This window comes from Sander lucioperca, chromosome 4, assembly GCF_008315115.2.
Source record: "Sander lucioperca isolate FBNREF2018 chromosome 4, SLUC_FBN_1.2, whole genome shotgun sequence".
Classification (NCBI taxonomy): domain Eukaryota; kingdom Metazoa; phylum Chordata; class Actinopteri; order Perciformes; family Percidae; genus Sander; species Sander lucioperca.
In genome coordinates, this window is record NC_050176.1 from 27,843,438 (window position 1) to 27,850,723 (window position 7,286).

Consider the following 7,286-nt stretch of genomic DNA (forward strand, 5'->3'; position numbering starts at 1 on the left):
ATGAGGAAGAGGTGGCAAGAATAACATGTACGATGGCCCGCAGCCGTAAAATTTCGAACCTGTCAGACGTGAGAGGGCAAATGAGGAATTACCGAGAACTGATGGCCGTCAAAGCCAATTAAATGCATGGTCTGAGGAGAATGACTGGAGAGTTTATTTCACGGAATTCTTCCGTGGGCCCATCACGGAATTTTTGCAATTCCGTGAAAGTGCCACAGTACAGTGGCACATACAGATGTTGACTTTAAGGGGCCGTGTTCATTTCACGGAATTCTGTGAGATCAGGTTGATTAAATTACGTGACCATTTCACGAACTGCCGTTACTCCGGATTTCCACTGGATGCGGAACGTCTGCGGAACGGCTGCGTGCTCCGCCGTCCGTCAATACCCACCAGGTCATTTGTTGCGGCACGGCTGCGGCCATGACTGACAGCTGTAATCACGAGGACCCACGAGATCTCACGAATTCACGTAGAATAGAACCACAAAACCACCACCAGTTAGTTTCCATCCACAGGAGTAGAGGGGAAACTACTCTGAGCTGTGTTTTCAAGGTGTAGTGCAAAATTAACCAGATTTTTATTTTGTTTCTGTGCTCGACTTCCTGTCCCGCACTATCTGCCGTGTGCTGAATTGCTGCGGAGCTCTCTGGCGTCCGGCAACAATAGAGGTTCTGCGTATCTGCTCCGGAGGGCTGGGACCGCCGGAGCTGGGACGGAGTCGGGACGCAGACGTTCTGCAGTCAGTGGAAATACACACACTGACTTTAATGGAAACCTAATGACTCCGTCGACCTTCCGGAGCCGTTACGCAGACGTTACGCATCCAGTGGAAATTGCCGGTTAGACTGGGCTGGTTCAACGCAACCTCGTTTCAGTTTTTAAAAAGTGTTTCTACGTATTTATCAGGGCTGAACGTGGCCCAGCTTCTTGATACCGCTGCCATCCGTTCGTAGAGAAGATTACAATGAAAAGTGACCCAAAAGCAATTAGTGTGTCGGGCGCCCTGCGCTCACTTCAGCTGATAAAGGAAAGTGCCTGAAGCCTCCTCTTCATTTATGTCCTGATGCATGTTTCAGAAAATTATAACTGTGTAAAAAAGAAGAAAAAAAAAGGTTGTATTCATTGGTTTGTCTTTTTTATATAATTCACATTTTTACCTATGTAAAAAACTGAATACATAGTTAAATATATATATGTATATGTATCGAGTATGATGTACATTTTCAGTTCTATTTTCTTATTGTTTCTAATATGATGGATGTAAAGAGACCGTGAGAAGAAGAAAATACAAATACATCATCTGGAAACTAAAAAACCATATGTGTGTGTGTGTGTGTGTGCGTGCGTGTGTCTGTGTCCATGTCTGTGTGCATGTGTGTGTGTCTGTCTGTGTATGTGTCTCTGTCTGTGTGTGTGTGTGTGCGCGTGTGTGTGTGTGTATGTCTCTGTGTGTGTGTGTGTGTGTGTGTGTGTGTGTGCGTGTGTGTCTGTGTGTGCGTGTGTGTGTGTCTGTGAGTGTGTGTGTGTATGTCTCTGTGTGTCTGTGTCTCTGTGTGCGTGTGTGTGTGTGTGTCTGTCTGTCTGTGAGTGTGTGTGTGTATGTCTCTGTGTGTCTGTGTCTCTGTGTGCGTGTGTGTGTGTCTGTGTCTGTCTGTCTGTGTGTGTGTGTGTCTGTGTCTGTCTGTGTGTGTGTGTGTGTCTGTGTGTGTATGTGTGTGTGTGTGTGTGTGTGTGTGTGTGTCTGTGTGTGTGTGTGTGTGTGTGTGTGTGTGTGTGTGTGTGTGTGTGTGTGTGTGTGTGTGTGTGTGTGTGTGTGTGTGTGTGTGTGTTCATCCGGTTAATCCAAGAACTGATAAATCCGTTTCAATAGGTTGTTTTTCGGTGCTTATTTGGACATCCCATATTTTCTAATATTAAAAAAAACTTTAAAAAACGGGTCACATCTGACCCAAGGACAACATGAGGGTGAAGACGACAGACATGAAGACACAGAGAACACCAGGCGTCTAGAAATCACTTTGCTTTATTTAAAATCAGCGGTTGGCAGTTACGCTATAAACAAAACATAAAAAGGACGACCCACAAAATAATATCCAGCAAGAATAACTACTAGTACTTGGCACTTGAAGACCGTGTTTGTCAAGAGGAAATTATACATTTATATTTATATATGTGTGAGCCAAAATGCCTCCAATATACACATAAGAACGGAGACGGAAAACCACAAATACCAGCTTTTACGTGGCCTCCATTTCCTGACTCCTGAATTTTATTAATCATATTACAAATAATATTTCAGTTACCCACACAAAAATCACCTTCTCCTGTAACCCCAAAAGCCCACAAATTCATCTTCGGTAGAGCCGAGACCCGAGAAGGAGAGGGAGGTGTGCATACGAGGAGAAAGAAAACTGTAAGAATGGAAAAGATGGACTTCAACTATCCCACCAGAGTGCAGATTCAGGGCCCTATCCTGCACCATTTGCTAGTTTAAGACGCCCGCGTCGTTTAAATAGCAAATGCACCTGTGCCCATCTGTGCGCCCATGGGCGTGCTGGTCTTACAGGGAGGTGTGTTCAGGTGCATTCTGGGCGTGCTGGTCTTACAGGGAGGTGTGTTCAGGTGCATTCTGGGCGTGCTGGTCTTACAGGGAGGTGTGTTCAGGTGCATTCTGGGCGTGCTGGTCTTACAGGGAGATGTGTTCAGGTGCATTCTGGGCGTGCTGGTCTTACAGGGAGGTGTGTTCAGGTGCATTCTGGGCGTGCTGGTATTACAGGGAGGTGTGTTCAGGTGCATTCTGGGCGTGCTGGTATTACAGGGAGGTGTGTTCAGGTGCATTCTGGGCGTGCTGGTATTACAGGGAGGTGTGTTCAGGTGCATCTGGGCGTGCTGGTATTACAGGGAGGTGTGTTCAGGTGCATTCTGGGCGTGCTGGTATTACAGGGAGGTGTGTTCAGGTGCATTCTGGGCGTGCTGGTCTTACAGGGAGGTGTGTTCAGGTGCATTCTGGGCGTGCTGGTCTTACAGGGAGGTGTGTTCAGGTGCATTCTGGGCGTGCTGGTATTACAGGGAGGTGTGTTCAGGTGCATTCTGGGCGTGCTGGTATTACAGGGAGGTGTGTTCAGGTGCATTCTGGGCGTGCTGGTATTACAGGGAGGTGTGTTCAGGTGCATTCTGGGTGTATTGCTATCTTGAGGCAGCGGGAAGTGATGGCACCATTGACCAACAAAAACTTGGTCTAAAGTCAATAACGCAGCATTTCATTGTTATTTTAACAGAGCATTAGCCAGTCCCTCCAGAAAAACGTGATTACGCGATCGCATAATTCAACGCATAATCAGCCAAAGTCTGCATATTTATGCGGGGGGGGGGGCGCATTTTTTCAAATACGCCGCACTTTCGCTGCATAAATTGCCGATGTCCGCGCAAAATATGCGGGGCTTGCATGATTTCATAATCCCCGCATTTTCGTTGCAAAAAAGTCACACATATATCTTAGCAGAAAGTTGAAAAATGTTGCGTTTACTTCACACAAGAGCAGCCGTTTTCCCCTGTTGCCATGGGAACGTTATGAAGTGACGTAATTACGCGACGTGAACGTCATCGAAAAGCTGCAAACCCCACGATGAAACCGCAGTTTTTGCAAGTTCCCGCAATTTCATCGCATAAAATTGCATCAATATCCCGCATATTCCATCGCATTTTTTGAGAAAACGTGCCGCATAATCAAGGATTTTTGCCCGCAACAATCACAAAAAAACTCCACATTTTTCTGGAAGGACTGGTTAGTGGATTTGGACACGCCCTAAACACACCTGCACCAGGCGCTTCACGCCGTGACCTCAGATCATTAAAATAGGACCCTCAGTGTTTAAGATGCACAAACATCCCACAATGATCTCATTGGTTGAACAGCTGAGGCTTGTATTTACAGCTATTCATCGTTTCCCAAAAGATGGTTTGTGTCATTTCAGATAGATCTGATTACGCTGACGTTTGTTCAAGTGGTCAGTTTGATTTTTATTAGTTACTTGATCCATGTGTGTGTCTCTGTGTGTGCGCGCACGCGTCTGTGTGTCTGTGTGTGTGTCTGTGTGTGCGTGCGTGTGCGCACGCGTCTGTGTGTGTGTGTGTGTGCGTGCGTGTGCGCACGCGTCTGTGTGTGTGTGTGTGTGTGCGTCCACGTGTCTGTGTGTGTGTGTCTGTGTGCGCGTGTGTGTGTCTTGTGTATGTGTGTGTGTGTGTGTGTGTCTTTGTGTGTGTGTGTGTGTGTGTGTGTGTGTGTGTGTGTCCATGTCTGGGCTTAAACGTCATAATTGACAGTTCGCGATTGGTGTATGTGTGTGTCTGTGTGTGTGTGTATATATATATATATATATATTTGCTCCGCCCGCCCACTGAGATTTTTCTCAACCAATGAGATTGTTTACAGTTCCAGAAATGTTTACAGCATCGACTTAACACTGTTTGACTTCATCCTCTCCTCCTCCTCCTTCTAGACCGAGATGGAATGACTTCCTACCGGTCACGTCCTTCTTAAAAACAGGATGCGTTTCATTTCGCCCCCAACATCTGACCCAGGACCAGCCATTCAGTTAGTTCACCACACTTTAAAAACTGATCCGACGATCGCCTGTCGTGACCCCAGTGAACACGGGGGAAGGATAAAAGCTCGACAAACGGCTACGGACGCACAACAGTCTGTCAGAGAAACGCTGCTCTCCTCTGAGACGAAAAGCACATCAATGATTAGTGACATAACGTTTAAAAAAATGAAAAAACGAAAAAGCTAATTGAGCCTCTGTGGGATTTAAAGCACGGTGCATTATTGGCACAAGAGAAATGATTAGAGATGCACCGATTACAACTTTCTAGGCCGATTCCGATTTCCGATTTTCTTTGAGTTAGACCAGCTGATACAGATTTTAGCCGATTCCGATTTAATTTTTTTTACTTTACAGCACACAAATATTTATTTTCTATCTTTTCTTTAATAGAACGTGTTTTGAACAGATAATGGATCACTATAAAATAGAATTATATAAAATTACTCCTGGTGTGGGACATTCACACACATCTAAAGAGCAATGTTAGAACCATTTCCTTCTTTTCACGTCCAATATCCAACTAAAGAAATGTGATTTAGGTTTTTGGTGTCGTCCCTCCACGCCCTACTTTCTCCTTGCAGGTGTTGCATATTGCAAACTTGTTATCTTCTGCACACACGCTGAAGAATTCCCAAACAGCTGACATGTTGCAGGTTAATTCACCAGGTTCCTACATGTGGGAGAACAGCGCCGACACGCGCTTCACACCGCGAGCGGGTACGCGCCACACACGGCGGAAAAGTTGAGAGAAAGGACAACGAGACGCTGTGGCGTCCGTGCTGTGGCGTCCGTGTGTGCGTGCGTCCTTGAGAACTGTAACTGGTATAACTTATGTTGTCAGTTAATTGTAGCGTTGACCGGCATGAAATCACCATATGTCAGACTGACCTGCCGGTCGCCGGTCATGGCCGATCACGTGAAAACCAGCTAATTCCGGTCACCGGCCGCTCTATCGGTGCATCTCTAGAATTGATTAGCCGTGACCCAGGACGGTCATATGGCGCGTCACAGTCTCGTATCTCCCACTGAGCGCTTCATGAAGCTAGTTAAGAGAAATATAAACACAAGGAAAACAAACTGTCTTCATAGTGACCTGTAAAGTGGAAATTAGAGGGTGACACGGGAATCCATTGTCGCTCCCATCCCGATCACGTGACTGCCCCCTAAAAAAAATCCTGTCCTGCAAAATCCCAAAGGAGAAAGACTCCCGAATCCCGTCCCGCTCCCGTTTGGTTCCCTATGTTGTCTAAAGTTATCAGACTCTGTGTGTGTCTGTGTGTGTGTGTGTGTGTGTGTGTGTGTGTGTGTGTGTGTGTGTGAAAATGCAGCGCTGCAGAGTTTGTCTCTCACTGTGGTGGGGTTAGGTAGTGAATATTTTTCGAGACTCCCGCAGGTCACGGTATTCCCAATGAACTAGGGCTGCAACTAACGATTATTTTCATCGTCGATTAATCTGACGATTATGTTCTCAATTAATCGATTAGTTGTTTGATCTATAGAAATGTCAAAACATGGTGAAGAATGTGGATCAGTGGTTCCCAAAGACTAAGAGGACGTCCTCAAACGTCTTGTTTTGTCCAAAACTCAAAAGATATTCAGTTTACTGTCACAGAGGAGAGAAGAAACTAGAAGATATTCACATTTAACCAGCTGGAATCAGAGAATTCTTATTTTTTTTTAATAAAAAAATGACTCAAATGATTAATCGATTATCAAAATAGTTGGCGATTATTTTAATAGTTGACAACTAATCGATTCATCGATTCATCGTTGCACCTCTACAATCAACAAACGTATTGTGAGTTGTAAGTGGTTCTCTTTTCTAGAAGGAAATGCCTCGCAATCTTTGGGCGCACTCACCGCATTGCAGCGTCATTTTTTAATTTAATATCCGGCTCCGTCCCGCTCCCGTTGATTTCTCTGCTCTATCCGTCCCGAACACGTTACCGACAGTGTCTGACTGCCGCGGGAATCACGTGACCAGCGGGAGTCCCGAAAATTTGTCACCCTCTAGTGGAAATAAATGCTGCCAAGCGAGCGTTAAGGCTGATTTATGCTTCTGCGTGTAAATGACGGCGTACCCCCGCAGACCCCCCCAAGGGCTGTGATTGGTCGACTCGTCCTGTGTGTTGATAGTCGGTGTTTCGAGCAGCCTACTGTGGGGAGACTAGCCTCGTGAGAGCGTCCTGATCTGGCGAGCTCCAGTTTTCCACTCGCAGATCAGTCTGGCATCTTGAGACAGAGAACATTTGGAGCCGTACGCCAAACGACCGACCAATCAGCGTTGGTTTTGAGGCGGGTTTAGGTGTGACGCAACGAGAAGCGACTGTTCAGTCTAAACAACGTGGCGGCTTCCACGGATGAGATGAGCGTAGCTGTCGCGCAAGTTTTATCCGAATTAGAAAGTATTCCTTCATTGAAAGAAGAGTAAAAAACGGCACTGGAGGCTTTTCTCAGAGGAAAAGATGTTTTTGATCTTCTCCCGACTGGTTTCCGCTAGAGTTTGATACATCGTTGATCTGATTGGTTGATTTGGCCCGTCTATCACCAACATAGGTGGTGATAGACAGATGGTTTATCCAATCAGCCAACCAGTATTTTCGCCCCTTCCCAAAAGTTCTCCAATGGAAAGTTCCCAGATGGATATGACGAGCAAATGCGAAGCAATCCATCAGT

The 7,286-nt window shown here is 46.0% G+C and overlaps 1 long non-coding RNA gene across 1 annotated transcript in view; it reads left to right on the forward strand.

Annotated features, from left to right (window-relative positions):
• The window catches only part of LOC116059207, an 11,170-nt gene extending 4,266 nt beyond the window's left edge, over positions 1–6,904 (forward strand). Inside the window, exons 2-3 of the long non-coding RNA XR_004107246.2 lie at positions 5,622–5,625; positions 6,760–6,904. This is a non-coding gene — a long non-coding RNA (uncharacterized LOC116059207). The remainder of the gene's footprint in view (positions 1–5,621; positions 5,626–6,759) is intronic.
• The last annotated feature ends 382 nt before the right edge of the window (positions 6,905–7,286 follow it).